The 17,156-nt window shown below is 35.4% G+C and overlaps 1 pseudogene; it reads right to left on the bottom strand.

Annotated features, from left to right (window-relative positions):
• Positions 1-9,658: 9,658 nt before the first annotated feature.
• LOC141601900 (F-box protein At5g51380-like) lies at positions 9,659-17,156 on the bottom strand (annotated as a pseudogene).

The raw sequence follows: 17,156 nt of genomic DNA, 5'->3' as shown, positions 1-17,156 counted from the left end.
TTGGTATTTGATAAAGTAAAAGTGTAGAGTTTGTATTCCTATAAAGCACGTAAAGAATTCCCAAACTATTTGTGTTGCTTTACTTCACTGGACAATAGAGAACGGAGGAAATTGAGGACTAATAATGTCTATGAAAACTAACCAAACTTGGTAAAATTTAGCTCAGAATCATAATAAGACGGAACGAGGACTAATACTTACAAACAACAATGGAATAAGGCCTAATTTTCAGATTTTACTGCATATCAATTTTAGGGTAAAAACTAAATCAGTTTAAGAAATTTGGCATAAGCTCTTGAACTTCAATATCTGAGAAGTTGACGAATTAACAAATTAAAACAATTGAGGTAGTTTATAAATTTTCCCCAACCCTAATGTCAATTTAGTACCCCAATTATATGTATATAAACTCGAATAAAAAATTCGTTAACCCTAATTTGTTGATGAATTAACAAATTTGTAAGACATAAAATCGAAATTAGGGGAAATTAATAGAGAAATTAAACAAACCTCATCGAATTTTAATGTACGGTGAAATATTGTTCGATTTGCATCTCCATTGATGAAGGAAGCAGCAGATCGAATATTGAATTTTGTTTTTCAGTTGAAGGAAGCGGTTTGATGATGGGGAGAGAAAAACAAAATTGGAGAGAAAACTTGATTTGGTTAAATGACGAGGTTGGACAAAAAATGTGCAGAGTCTCAGCCCTTCATTTGTCTAAGATCTAAGGGTTGTGAGAAGTTCTCACAGTTCTCATTATGTTAGTGGTTCTTACCGGATCCCGACCCTATATATATATATATATATATATATATATATATATATATATATATATATATAGATAGATAGATAGATAGATATATAGATAGATAGATAGATAGATAGATAGATAGATAGATAGATAGATAGAGAGAGAGAGAGAGAAGATATCAAGTGAGTCCCTTATATGTATATAAGTCCATAAGTTCTATTAAGGGCCCTTGAATGTGAAAGTAGATGGTCAAGATCAACCCCAAAAAAGTGTGTTTAATAGCTAATCTCACCATCTATCTCCTTCCTCACTAATCCACTCTAATTAATCACTAATTTAATATATATTTGTTTTCCACTCACCCATTTCTCTCTCATCTTACACATTTCATTTCTCTCTTCTCTCAAACCTCCAACAAAAAAAAACAAATAAATAAAAAAACCCAAAAAATCCAAATAAATAAAAACCTAAAAAATCCAAATAAATAAAAAACCCAAAAATCCAAATAAAAAAAAAAAACCCAAAAAAATCAAAAACCGAAAAAAATCAAAAATCCAAACAAATCAAAAACTTCTCTTCCTCATACACCACCACCCCACCCGACACCACCCACCACCACCACCCACCGTCCCACCACCGCCGCAAATCAGTAATGTTTTTTTTTTTTTTTTTTTTTTTTTTTTCAGATTGTGGGTCTTTTTTTATCGTCTTTTTTTTTCATATTTTGTGTTAAATTTGTTGTTTGGAGTTTTTTATTTATATTTGTTAATATTAATCTTAGATATATTAAATTTATTATAATTCATATTTTGACATTTTAAATATCGTCTTGTTTTTTATTTTTTCAAATCTCGTCTCGTTAAAATTCGTCTTGTTATATAAATTTTGCAGTTTTACTATTTAAATTTCAATATGTATTTCAAATCTTTAGTACCGTATAACTTCAATGTCTTGTTTTATAAATTATTTAAAATCTCGTCTTTTTAAAATTCGTCTTGTTATATAAAATTTTCAGATTTAGTATTTAAATTTCAATGTGTATAACTTCACTGACATTATACATAACTCCAATTCACATTATGTATAACTTCAATGACATTATGTGTAACTTCAATCCACATTATGTATAACGTCAATGGCATTATGTGCAACTTCAATCCACATTCTGTATAATTTTCAGATTTAATATTAAAACTTCAATGTGTATAACTTCACCGACATTATGTATAACTTTAATCCACATTATGTGCAACTTCAATGACATTTTGTGCAACTTCACTGACATTTGTACAACTTCAGTGGGCTTTAGTGACATTAACTTCAATCTCATCTTGTTATTGTGTTGGTTTCAAATCTGAATTTATATTTGGACTAAAGTTATACGAAAAATTACTAAAGTTACACTATTATGGACTAAAGTTACACAAATTTGGACTAAAGTTATACAAAAAAGGACTAAAGTTACACTATTATACACCAAAGTTATAATATTAGGGACTAAAGTTACATTCTTAAAGCACTAGAGTTACACTATTTTGAATATATAAATTGCATTTGTATAATTTGAAGTCAAGATTGTGTCACTTTAGTCCATATTTGTATAAGTTTAATCCAAATTTGTATAACTTTTGTAATTTACAGGTAAAACTTTATTTCTTGAGAGTGAATTTTATTAAATAACTCTAGTCCATATTTGTATAACTTTTAGTCCAAATAACTCTAGTCCATAAAATTACACTATTTAGTCCAAAATTGTGCAACTTTAGTCCAAAAAAAAGAGAAGTAAGAAGAATAAGAGATTTAATATTTTAAGGGTATAACTTTAATCCTTAATGATATAACTTTTGTCTTAAATAGTGTAACTTTAATGTTTAAAGGGTATAACTTTAGTCATAATTAGTGCAACTTTCATCACAAGTAGTGTAACTTTAGTCATATAGTCCATGTTTATGTAACTTTAATGTTTGAAGTGTATAACTTTAGTCGTAAGTAGTGTAACTTTAGTAGCAGATAGTATAACTTTAGTTGTATTCACATATCATTTTGAAAATTCAAAAAAAAAAAAGTGATGAAAGTTGAGAAGAAGAAAACTAGATCTGAAAACTAATAACAAAAACAAAAAAGAAACGAAAAAAGAATCGAAAATAGCTTTAACCCATAATAACAAAAACCCTTTAATCTAACAAAAAAAACCCGTAAATCTAAGAAAAAAACCAAATAACAATAACAAAAAAAACCAATAACAAAATCATGATTCGTAAAAAAAAAATTAACAATGAAAAATAAAAATTTAATTTATTGCTAAAATTTTTAAAAAACACCTCACAACAACACCAACACACAAATACTAAAAAAATATACAAATTGAGTTATATAAAATAGATGGTTGTGTAACTTCAATTCATACAATGTATAACTTTAGATGTTAATTGTGTAATTTTAATGTTAAAAGGATATAACTTTAGCTGTAAATAGTATAACTTTAATGTTTCAAGGGTATAACTTTAATTGCAATAATAGGACGAATTTCGATCTGAAAAAATTAATAGATCTAAAAAAACCAACAACAACAACAACAACACAAAATTAATACCAAATCTGAAATAATAATAAAAAAATCTAAACTAAAAAACTAATAGATGTACAGAAAAATATAAAATAAGACGATATTGCAAATAACAATAACAATAACAACCAAATAACAAAAAAAAACCAAATAACAATAACAAAAACTAAGTAAATCTGAAAATATAAAAAAACCAAATAACAATAACAAAAATTAAGTAAATCTGAAAATATATAAAAACCAAAAAACAATAACAAAATAAAGTAAATCTGACACAAACACTAAAAAAAAAAAAAAAAAAGATCAAATACCACGGTCAAACACAAACAAATCTGAAAACAAACCCAAATTAACACTGTCAATGCCAACTACCATTATACCAACATCACCACCCAACAACTAAAAACAAATCTAAAAAAAACTAATGGGAAAGAACAAATCTGAAAACATTCAAAAAATGAAATCTGAAAAACAAAATGGGAAAGAAATGAGGGAGATTTAGACAGAAGTGGCGGCGACTCGGTGGTCGTGGCAGGCAAGACGAGAGAAAATGGTGGTGGCGTCGTGAGGGTGTCGGATCTGAGAGGAGGAGGTGCGGGTTGTTGGTTTTTGTGGTGGAGGTTGACGTTCGGTGGTGGTGGTGATGTGGTTGGCGTTCGTTGGTGCTGGTGTCGGTGTAGATGTGGTGGTGGTGTTGATGTTGCCGGTGTGTTGTTGTCGTCGGGTTGTGCAAGGGTGGTGGGGTGAGAGAGGATGGTTTTGAAATTTTTATTTTGTTTTGATTTGTTTTTTTTCTATTTGGTTTATTTTGATTTGTTTTTTTTTTTGAGAGAATGAGGGAAAATGAGAGAGAATGAGGGGATGAGAGAAGTGTGAGAGAATGAATAATGAGGAAGTGAGTAGGGAGATTAGAATGAGGAAGAAATTATACAGAATTAGGAAGAGTTATGGAGGAGATTAGGGAGGGAGATTTATGGCCTTCCACTTAGATACAATCTCATCCATCCATCCCTTACATCCAATGATCCATATAAAGACTTAAGGACTTATAAGATATAGTGGACTCATGAGAACCCTTCTCTCTCTCTCTCTCTCTCTCTCTATATATATATATATATATATATATATATATATATATATATATATATATATATATATATATATATATATATATATATATATATATAGATTTAGGATCCGGTGAGAACGAACACTCAGTGAGAACGGTGAGAACGAACTAGTTACATAGTATTATTAAAAGAAAACTAAGGCCCACCCTGTATCTCACTCACAATAACCCAAACATTTCATCACCCTAACAAAACTCACTGTCATTCCTCCCACCTAACATCAGCCACCAATCGCCGGCAAGTTACCACAACCGCCAGTCAGACCCGTACACCACCACCTCCAGACACCGGCGAATATCACCTCCTCCATCGTCGTGCTCACCATTGCTCATCGCGTTTTCTCTTTGGCGAACACCATCGCCACCGACGAGCATCGCCGACGATGTAAGACGACGCTGACGAGATCACCAGATGCCGACGAGGTGGGTAAATGACTGAGGGTGCGTGGGGCAGGCGGGCTATCGTCGCCGACGGTGAGGGATTCGTCGTTGCCGGCGGTCAGGGAGGCATCCATGTTTTCTTTATATAGCAAAAATTGGAAGGGTGGAAACAACTTTTAAAACATGGAAATTGCTATATAAGCAAAAATTGGAAGGGTCCACGAAATTGCAAATTTATGGCATTAATTTAGGCATGCTAGGTCTCCTCGTCGGAAACCATGTCGTCCTCTTCCCCTTCCTTCCAAATCTCGTCATTCTTCTCTGTAATTCCTCTTTTTTGCGGTTATTTGTCAATTTTACGCTGATTAGTTATTGTTTTAAGTTATAATTTTGACATTGAAAAAGCTTTTGAATTGTTAGTTGTCATTTTTATGCTGATTCATTATCGTTTTTGCTAGCAAAATTTGATTTTGATCAGTTAATTGTCAATTTCATGCTAACTAATTATTGTTTAACGTGTTGTCTTTGATTTTGAGCTAATTTTAAGTTTATTTGCGTCATTGGAGGTTTTTGATCGGTTAATTGTCAATTTAATGCTGACTAGCAGTAGTTGGTTTATAATTTGGGGAAAGTGTATTTACCATGGAAAAAGTGTGTATACATTGTTAAAAAAAGTGTATCTAGAATTTAAAAAAAAAAACGTATCTATATTGTTAAAAAGTGTATCTACATTGTCAGAAAAATGTATCTAGAATTATTTAAAAAAGTATATCTACAATAGATTTTAGTGTACCCTTGAATTTTGTTTAAAAAAAAGATGTATCTAACATAATATTTCATTGCATCTACTTCGTTTTCATCGTTCTCATCGAATGATCGTTGAAATATATGTCATATACACTTTTTATTTTTTCTTACCAAATTTCAGATACACTTTCACCTTTCATAGGTACACTTTTTACATAATTTTGGATACATTTTTTTGACACCGTAGATACATTTTATACTATCATAAATACACTTTTTTTACGTGAATTCTAGATACATTTTTTTCTATACTAGGTACATTTTTTTTTTCTACATATAATACAAAAAATTCAAATTATCTAGATACACAAAAAATTATTCTAGATACACAAATATGGGAACTAGATACACGTATATAACAAGACTCGAGTATTCAAAAAATCACCCTAAATTACAAAATTCAATAAAAATTACCAAATTTCAAAAACTAGATAATCACCCCAAAATTAAACAATCAAAAATATCGATGCATGTTGACTTGAACATATCCCCTAATTCATCATTTTGACATTTTGTCTCTTTCGTTTTACTGCATTCATCAAATAATCAAGTCACTTGCATTGTTTTTTCGACTTTTTCTTGGATAAGCTTCCTTCCTCTCGCTCATGTACGGTCTTTGTCATCTCCACCGAAAATTCAACAACTCCTTTCTCTCGATGTTTTCTGCCACCTTATTATCATTGTAGAAGCAATAGACAGGCAATTTCAACCACCAAATTCAGTTGTTACGACGACAATCAAAACAAAAACTCACCCAAATTGCAAAACGCCGCTAAACTCACAGAATCAATCTTAGCATCAGTGACATAAATATCAACCAAAAACGCAGCTAAATTCTGTTGGAGGTGCCGACAGCCGACGTGCTGCTGAATTCTAGGTAGTGACGGTGGTGGTCCAAGTGGTCGTAAACGAAGTAGTGGGTAGTGGGAGTGGGGAGGATTGAGTGAATTTCGGAATGACAAGGGGATCGGGTTCTAAATGAATTCTTTGCTTTGTATTTTGATTTAATTGTATGGTTTGACACTAGAAACGGATTGATAGGAGATTTGATCGCACTTCCGACATTGATGATGGTTGCAATTAGAAAGAGGAGGAGATGCGGACAAGATCTTCAATGGTGCGCGGTGGTGCACGGTGGTGCACAGTGGTCTGGCATGGCTGATTGCTGGTTAACGACAGTGGCGTGGAGGATCTCGCCGGGGCTACGGCGGCAGGGGCGTGGAGTCATGGGACACGTGAAAGTGGATGGAGTGTGGAAGTGTTTTACGACAGATTTTATTAATTGAATATATAATCTCTCAGCCTTTTATCTCACTTTCATCCAAGGGAGGAGGGATGTTCTCACCGTTCTCACCGAGTGATCGTTCTCACCGGATCTTAACTCTCTCTCTCTATATATATATATATATATATATATATATATATATATATAGCTGTGATCTTGTGAGTTTGGTTTCTTATGGTGAGTTTGTATATATATATATATATTACCAAACATTCCCTCACTTAGGCTAAGTTTAAAGGGGTATGAAGAGAGGTATGAGTGTGGATCTTAGCGCCAGATTTTTAGTGGCTGAAGGTCAGACTTGGATAAAGTAGTATAGATTGTACTAGAGTCTTAATATGGGTCTTTGATTTCCAAGACTCATGTTGAGACTTGTGAATAGTAGATTATATTATGCATTATTTTACAAATAAAATAAGATAAAAATCTATTTAACCAATTGGAATATCTTAGCTGCTCTTTTTAAGACAGATATATTTCGTGTTAAGAATAAAACGGGTCAAATAATGCACCACTTGTGTGAATGAGATATATGGAAATCTAATTTATTAAATTATGTTTATTAAAAAATATGTGTACCAGAAAATTGGAAAAAAAAATTAATATTTAAAAAAAAAATATAAATAGCTGTGAACCACGAATTTTAGAATAAGACGGTCTCACACCTTAAGACGGTCCATTTTTTTAAAAAAAAGTTCGTTCATTTAGTGTTAATAAATGTGTTGTTTTTTCTATATATTAGGACGATCTCACGGCATGAAACTGTCTCACACAAGAAATACTGATCTAGTCTTTTTAATTTTCATGTTTAGACCCTTTTATTTTACGTGTGTAATTTAAATTGAAGTATAATTTATTTTATTTATGTTGGTATAAAAAAACTGTCACAAGATTTATTTAATGTATAATTTATTTAATTGTAGTTATCAAATTAAGATATAAATATAGACATGAAAGTAAACAAATAAAATAAGTAAAATAAGTTAAGTGGAAAGTTGAGGTGTCAAAGTCTGAAATGAATTTGGGAATAAAGTCAGTTTTTTCAGTGAGTCTGAGTCTGAGTCTAAAGAATAAAAAGATAGTATAAAGCTGAGGTGGTAGAGTCTGGAGTCTGAAGATGAGTCTGTGGATAAACTTAGTCTTAAATGCTTTATTTCTTATACTAGCAATGACAATGTAGTCAATGAATGGGACCACCATCAATCCTAATACCTAAAAAGAGTGAAGAATTGTTCGCGTAATTTTGGCTGGACTATTCTACCCCTTTCTAAAAGTAGAACATCTCATTATTTTTCTCATTATTTTGGTGACACATGTTATAGACGTGTCACTCTTCCAAATCCCTTTTTCGGTTTCTCTCTTCACGACTGCTTTTTCATTGCATAGTTATCTCTGCTTCATTTTTAATCTTCTCCAGTTTCCATCTTACCAAATTCCATCATTTACTCTAAGCTTTTTCATCTCATCAAGAAAACCGATTGTCAGGTAATTTAAAATCAAAGCTACTTGTATTCAGGGAAATCATCGTCTATATTAGGAAATTGCCGTGCTTTTTTTTATCTGGGTAATGTTTGTTCACTAATTTTTGAAAGATTGCTCTTATTTTTTGTTGATTTCGAAACAATGTTTTGTATTTTATTACACAATAGTTTGTCTTATTTTGCTGCACACCATATGTTTGATAATTTTCCTCAAAGTTTCTATGTTTTAAATTTGATCATTATATTCATGATCTTTAGTTTACTTCCTCTATCCTAATCATTTGTGTAACTTTGCTTAAAATATCCCTCAAATATTATAAAAGGTTAACAAATGGTTGAGACGAAAGGAGTATTAATTTAAATTCAAATGAACTTTTATGCGAGTTTACCTGGACTGCTGTGAGTAACCAAAGTTTCTCAACATACATCTTGTTACTTTTATTGCATGTTTGTCTGTTTGCACATTAGATATGAATGCTAATTTAATTGAAAATGTTTGTTTCAAATTTGTAAACAGGGTTGCCAAGTAATGACTTAATTGACTAAAATAAGTGGTAGAGGTGTTCAACTTAAAGCTTTCCTGCTTGTGCGCGGTCAGGTAAGCCTGATATAAACAACATGCTGTATTAATTAAATTTTATAAAGGCTGGTGTATTACACATGACAAAGTTGTGATTTGGTTATTATATACATTGTTTCAATTATATCAGCTCTACTGTTGTTTTTCCTTTCAATGTGTTGGTTTAGGTGAAAGAATAGGGAGTATATGAATAGGTAAACAAATAATTGCGATGAACGGAGCTTCTTGATGAAAGTTCTTTGATGTTCACCGAGTGTATTGATTTTGATGTTTTTTTGTGTACAACCAATATGAGTGGGGAAGCCTTTGACGTGTTTGTTAAGATACATGTGGTTAGTTTCTTACCGCTTCAACTGCGAAAGGGAACTAATTGTTATGTTCCTTTTGAACAGGATTGAAGGAAGTGGGATTGATCTTCGTAGTAATCCTGGATACAATAACTTTTCTGTTGTAATTAAATCTCAATGCCCATGTACAAATGCTGCCTCACAGAAATACGAGTCCTCGTTTTAAGACCGTTACCTACACCTAAAATCTTTGTCAGGTTAATCAAGTAGTCATCTTCTTTTCTTTGGCTTCCTTTCATTAATTTTGTTGTTTCTTTAATATGATGTTTGTTCTCAGGATTTATGTGAATCCAACCAAATTCTTGGGTACTCGGTATGTCTCAGTCATTTGTTTACCTTTTTAATTCTTTGTAAGAGCTCTTATAATCAAAGAAGATAGACTAATGATTGGAACGGAGTGAGTATTCGATACCTTTAATAGCTTCAACTGCATGTTTGATTTCGTAAGGAGCTTTTTCTTTGGTTGAAACTTCGTGGTTCATGATGCCACTTATAGAGTTGTAGTCCGCAAACTGTCCCTCTCTAGCACACTACTAGTAACTCATTATGCCTTACATATGCTGTATGAATTATTGACAAATTATTGTTTTTTCATTAATTTCACTTATGTTGTGCAACAACCTGTTCAGGGAACGCGAATACAGACGACAATTTCCGCGGTCATTACTACATCTCAAACGCAATAGTGAAGCCAATACAAGAGCAACATCGTGTTGTTAATAACAAATATCAATTTTTTTGGTCAAGATGTAATGGTGAAGATGTAACAATTGATATCAACTTTAGACGGTGCAACCCGAGCATCGTCGGGCCCAAAAACTAGTTTATGAAACATCAATACTGAAAATAAATCTCCTTAACAAATTTGCAAACCGGGAAAAAAGCTCTGACACCCTCTTTCTCCCGCACTTGACACGCTCCAAATACAATTCCTCAAGAGTGGGACAACACCCCAAATGCTCGTAAGGACCCAGACACACATCACTACTCTCACAAGATTGAAGCTTCAACGTCTTCATTTACGACAGCGCTGCCAACCACCCACCACTCGTCCTATACCCAGAAATCGTAAACTCTTCCAACATCTTCCAACATTGCCCAATAGCCTTAATCCCATTGATACTGTCGTTTCGTACCAAAAATAAAATACCTAAGTACTACTAACAGAAGTCAGCGGCAAGTAGGGTCGATCTCCACAGGGAGGCGGTGTACTATCTATTTGTCTGTTTATCTGTCTAAATGTCACAATTGGGGGTTTTGATTGTGTTGATTTAAACTAAAGAGACTAAAGCAAGAGAAATAAAAAAAAAGAAATTAACAGAAGAAAAGGGAGTATGCTAGGAGTCGGTCCACCGTGGCAGCTATCAGATCTTATACTATCGGGAATATTAAGGCGATTAGACTATTGATAAGAAGAGCTATGGTCGTCACCTTTCGGTCCTTAGACCGCCCTAGAGCGTAAACAACTTAACTTTCGCCCTCACTGCAATACCCTATTGTAATTAAGCAAGCCTTCCCTTCCAATCTTTCGATCTAGGTCGGGGTTAACTAGAATTATGGTCTCCTGCATGCATTCATTCGACCGGATAACAATTAAATTGCCTAATACAATTCCTATCGCAAGACTAATCTATATAAGTCAATTAAAACATCGCTACCACGGCTTCCCTAATCCTAACATACTACGGGAATTAGCTACGCATAATTAAAGGAAGAACAAGAAATAAAGGAGAAACAATAAATAACATTAAGAAATTAAAGAGAAAAGGGAGAGGAATTACTGAATTAAATAGTCCGGAAATGAAAGAACAAAGTAACAGTGTAAAAGTAACAGTCTGAGAAAAATGATAAGAGAGCCGGGGGAGAAGAGAGGAAGAAGTAACGTGTGTTCCCCCTTTGATTTTTATATAACCTCAAAACATAAAACCTAATCTAGACTTCACGTGAATAGAGGCCCAATAGCTTGTAACTGCTCGATCGAACAGTTAAGTCACTCGATCGAACAGTTCCTGCGTCTGTTTACTCGATCGACCAAGAGAAACTGCTCGATCGAACAGTTGGCCACTCGATCGAACAGGTCCTTCGTCTGTTTACTCGATCGATCAAAAGAAGCTGGTCGATCGAGTGGTTCCTAGTTCCAGCTCGTGTTGGTCTTGTAATTTGGTCTTTGACTTGTCCTTTTAGCTCCCGAAATAGCTTCACGCATCCCAAGACAGCAATATTTCCCGCTCCAAATTATCTCTTCCTCCAAATGCATGCTAAACGGACGGTAAATGGCTTGATTTCACTACTTTCGGATCCATTCCTGCAAATAAGACAAAATACACCAAAGTAGCATATTCGGGGCATTTCTTAGCATAAAACCACGATAAAAGCATAAAGATACGCGCATAAAATAGGCTAAAAAGACTATATAAAATGCACGTATCAAATCTCCCCAAACCAAACCTTTACTCGTCCCCGAGTAAACCAAAATGCAACTAAAGGAAAGGAAAAAGATAACTCAGAGCTAGCTACAAATGCCCACTTAAGCCAATTTAATGCAAGCAAGCTAAACACTTATAGCAAAAAGTCAAATGCAAACGAGTTATAGGATGTCTACAATAAAGCTGAACCGTCGACCTTGCAAGACCTTTAAAATCGGACTCTCACGGGTCACTCTTCTCTCATGAAGCAAAGGCAAGCATATATATGTAAGAGAGAGAAAGAAGAATAGTCGCTCACCTAAACTACGACCCACATAAACATGCATGCAGCTAATATGATAGACAATTCTAGCTACCGCACATACATTCCAACCAAACAAGGTCCTGTCACAGCCGAGGGCTTACAAAAATATGGTAAAGTGAGGCAATGGGTAAGAAAAGGCAAAACATTTATGGGAATGTGGAGGTATAGGCGGCCAAGCTAGTACCTAAACAAAACCATATGAGACATATCCATTTCCAACTCAATTATGAACTAAATACAATACCCTTCACTTGGCATAAAATCTCACCAAACCAAACTAAACATACTCCTCAAATAATGTAAGATAGAACATAGGAGCAGAAACCGTCAACTAACAACATCTTTTTTCTTTTCTTTTTCTATTTTTTTTCATTTTTCTTCTTTCTCATTCCTTTCGGTTTCTTCTTTTTTTTTCGAATTCTTTTTTTTTCAACTTCTTTTTCACGTCTTTTTTCAACTCTTTTGTTTTCTATTTTCCTCCTTTTCTTCATAAATTACCAACTCCAAAACAATAGATATGAGCCAAACTTGATACAATAGACAATATACCGCAGAACAATCTAAACTAGCTTGACAAGGCAGGCTAAATTTGGTTGTAGCTAAGGGTCAACTGGCAGATTTGGCTAATGTGGAGTTTATGGGTAAAAATGAAAGAAAGGGAAAATGTAAGCACCTCCCTGCATGTGACACCAACCACTAACCCGAATGTATGAAGGCAGAAAGCAATTGAATTTCATATATGTGCAAATTAATGATACATGATATGCAAGGAGTAACTACTCACAATCCTACATGAAACTGGTCACAAATGACACCAGTTTATAAGGCTCTAATCCTTAGAAATTATAAGTAGGTTGCCAAAATCTCAGGTCAAGTCTATTCGTTCAGCTAAATTTAAACATTAACTCGTAGATTATGCGATAAGACAATGCTAAAAGATAACAGTTCAATGCAAGGCTTAAGCAAAAAGACAAATGTAGTGCAATATCATCATGGAAATCTACTGTTCCGACTCAACCTATATGCAAAAAGAAACGTGATTTTTTGAATTTTTAAATTTTTCTATTTTTATGTGATTTTATAACTTTTAGCAAAAGTAAACAACAATGCAAACATAAATTAAACATGATAACAGAAATGCAATAAAAACAAGATGCAGACACAGATATGGATGCATAACCTCCCCAAACCAAACCGTACAATGCCCCCATTGTACCAAAGCATGGAAAGGAAATGCAAACTAAAGGAAGAAGAGAGTGAATACGGAAAACTTACAAGATAGCGCGGAATAAGGGGACCTCCCCAAACCGACCATGAAATGGGAGGTTGCTAAGGTCCGGAAAACCGTCTCAGGAAGCTAATCCAAGTCAATAACACTCGATATCCGTCCAACAGTGGTCGATCGAGTGAGTGGGCATCCAAGAACAGCTCGATCGAGAAGAAACTAGGTCGATCGAGTGGGTTCTTACTTCGCAGGTACTCGATCGAGTAGATATTTCACTCGATCGAGAGGATTATCAGAAAGAGTACTCGATCGAGTGGAAAACCAGTTCGATCGAGTGATCCTCAGCGTGTACCTGCAAAACACAATGAAAAACAGCCCGCAACTGACAAAAACAAGCATACTGAGATAGTCTATGGTATAAAACCATTTATTACAACTTAAGGTAAATATAAATGCAGAAATAAATCGCCAGGTTGCCTCCCGGGTAGCGCTAGCTTCAGTCAGGTCCCAGCTCGACCTTCTTTTTCTTCGAGCCTCTCTAATAGTCACAATCAAAACAGCTCAAAGCGCGCAGCAACCTGTCAAATAGCTGCGCATGTGCTACACAACAGCATAAGTAGCACCAAAGTGGAATACAGAAATAGGAAATAAATATGTAAAACCGTTTAAGTCTAACAAATTTCCTATGGGAGCTCCTAAATTTATCCACAAAATATAGGAGCGCGGGAGCGATTGTCAATAAAGTAGGGATTCGTTCTAGATTAACATTATTGGCATGATAGGTAAGGTGAAAGGCAGTCAAATTATACGTCCACATGGGAGGGGGCGTAGCATTAAAAGAATTAGCATGAGTTAAATAAGGTAGCTTACTCTGAAAATTAACAATAATAAAATTACCGCTAATTACCTCAGGTAGGTTGCTCTCAATGGAATCATTGATAAAAGAGTGTAATACCTCATCCGTGCTAGGAGCAAATACCGACTCAGCTGTCCTTTCGTCGCCCTCAGTGGAATTCGTCCCGTAAATCTCGGCCTCAAGCGCATCTAACTCGGCCTTGAATAAGGGGGATTCACCGTAACCGTTATCATCGTCAAAGTCGTCATCTAAATCAAACCCAAATGACGAATTACAGCTCCCAATGACCAAATCAGTCGATCGAGCAGAATTATTACTCGATCGACCAATTTCTTCCCGCATTTCACTCGATCGAGTACAAACATCACTCGATCGAGAACTATCCTCCTGCATGTCACTCGATCGAGAAGGGATATTACTCGATCGAGGACTGTCTTCTGGAAAATCACTCGATCGACCAATAATTGTCACTCGATCGAGTGATTCCTCCTGTACAGCGCTGAAATCTTCGCGTGGGGTAGTGAAATATGATAGGAACTCGTCGTCCGAGTCATAGAAGTCATCCTCATCATTGGGCAACACGGTTTCCTTAGGAGAAAAACCGCTCTCAGCAAGATAAACCTCTTCTTCTTGCATCTCAGCTGTTAACTGAGCTATTTGTGACTTCAGCGCAAGGATTCGAGTATCCATATCCCTATCACTCTCTTGCATTTGTGACACAAGCATTCTCATTAAATATGTTAGCTCCGCGATCTCTTCTCTCTCCATCTCAATTTGCTAATTGAGCAACTGCTGAGACTCGAGCTCATCAAATCGCGAGACATATTCTTGCACTTGGAATGCAAGTGCCTCCATCAAGGATTTCAGCTCCGCAATGTCTTCTTCTTGTATATCAGGGGAATCTTGTTGCGGTGGCCATTGATAGGGCGGATGTGGCGGCACAACTACAAGCGCATTGTGCTCGGCGAGAACCACATCTCCGTAGAGAGATCACCTACTGCTGTTCCATATAATGGGACATCGGTGATGGGTCAAAGGTACTCAAGCCTTCCCTTTGAGTGTCTTTCACCTAGAACTGTCTAGGTAGTACCTGTAAGGCCTATCAAAACAGCACTAAACAAAAGATTAAAACGGCCTCAAGGGAAAAATCCCCTGAGGCTAAAAACAGATAAAATTAAACAAATAAATAATAGATTGCCTCCCCGGCAACGGCGCCAAAATTTGATACTGTCGTTTCGTACCAAAAATAAAATACCTAAGTACTACTAACAGAAGTCAGCGGCAAGTAGGGTCGATCTCCACAGGGAGGCGGTGTACTATCTATTTGTCTGTTTATCTGTCTAAATGTCACAATTGGGGGTTTTGATTGTGTTGATTTAAACTAAAGAGACTAAAGCAAGAGAAATAAAAAAAAAGAAATTAACAGAAGAAAAGGGAGTATGCTAGGAGTCGGTCCACCGTGGCAGCTATCAGATCTTATACTATCGGGAATATTAAGGCGATTAGACTATTGATAAGAAGAGCTATGGTCGTCACCTTTCGGTCCTTAGACCGCCCTAGAGCGTAAACAACTTAACTTTCGCCCTCACTGCAATACCCTATTGTAATTAAGCAAGCCTTCCCTTCCAATCTTTCGATCTAGGTCGGGGTTAACTAGAATTATGGTCTCCTGCATGCATTCATTCGACCGGATAACAATTAAATTGCCTAATACAATTCCTATCGCAAGACTAATCTATATAAGTCAATTAAAACATCGCTACCACGGCTTCCCTAATCCTAACATACTACGGGAATTAGCTACGCATAATTAAAGGAAGAACAAGAAATAAAGGAGAAACAATAAATAACATTAAGAAATTAAAGAGAAAAGGGAGAGGAATTACTGAATTAAATAGTCCGGAAATGAAAGAACAAAGTAACAGTGTAAAAGTAACAGTCTGAGAAAAATGATAAGAGAGCCGGGGGAGAAGAGAGGAAGAAGTAACGTGTGTTCCCCCTTTGATTTTTATATAACCTCAAAACATAAAACCTAATCTAGACTTCACGTGAATAGAGGCCCAATAGCTTGTAACTGCTCGATCGAACAGTTAAGTCACTCGATCGAACAGTTCCTGCGTCTGTTTACTCGATCGACCAAGAGAAACTGCTCGATCGAACAGTTGGCCACTCGATCGAACAGGTCCTTCGTCTGTTTACTCGATCGATCAAAAGAAGCTGGTCGATCGAGTGGTTCCTAGTTCCAGCTCGTGTTGGTCTTGTAATTTGGTCTTTGACTTGTCCTTTTAGCTCCCGAAATAGCTTCACGCATCCCAAGACAGCAATATTTCCCGCTCCAAATTATCTCTTCCTCCAAATGCATGCTAAACGGACGGTAAATGGCTTGATTTCACTACTTTCGGATCCATTCCTGCAAATAAGACAAAATACACCAAAGTAGCATATTCGGGGCATTTCTTAGCATAAAACCACGATAAAAGCATAAAGATACGCGCATAAAATAGGCTAAAAAGACTATATAAAATGCACGTATCACCCATCATAACTTCCCTCACACCCATTTAACTCGAGCATAACCAACCTCTGACATCCTTGAGCCAAAATCGTTAACCCAATATCGAAAACAAGAGAATCATACAACCCTTCAACATACTCATTCAATTTTAATATCTGCAAGTTCCTAAACTTCAAAAAATTCCTCAATCACTAATTCAGTAAAAAGTAAACAAATCACTAATTCACTAATTCCATTCTTTTGATGCATCGGATCAAACTCCTCAATACCATACCCATTCAATCAATCATCGACGCTTTCTGCGTACGGCGGCGGGTGGTCGAACGCGTCATCACGTGCGCCATCGCCTGAGCTCCAAAACGCCGCTGCATCGGACCTGTTATATGAATCCACCGGTCAAGTAAACAAGCAGCAACAACCTAAGTCGACGCACCACCACAAGCACAACCCTCCTTCCCACAAGCAGCAACAACCTAACTTGGAATCGAAACCAAGCCGCCAT

The sequence above is a fragment of the Silene latifolia genome, chromosome 9 (genome assembly GCF_048544455.1).
Source record: "Silene latifolia isolate original U9 population chromosome 9, ASM4854445v1, whole genome shotgun sequence".
Classification (NCBI taxonomy): Eukaryota; Viridiplantae; Streptophyta; class Magnoliopsida; order Caryophyllales; family Caryophyllaceae; genus Silene; species Silene latifolia.
The sequence above is the reverse complement of the archived record's forward strand: the minus strand, read 5'-3'. Positions and strand labels throughout refer to the sequence as shown.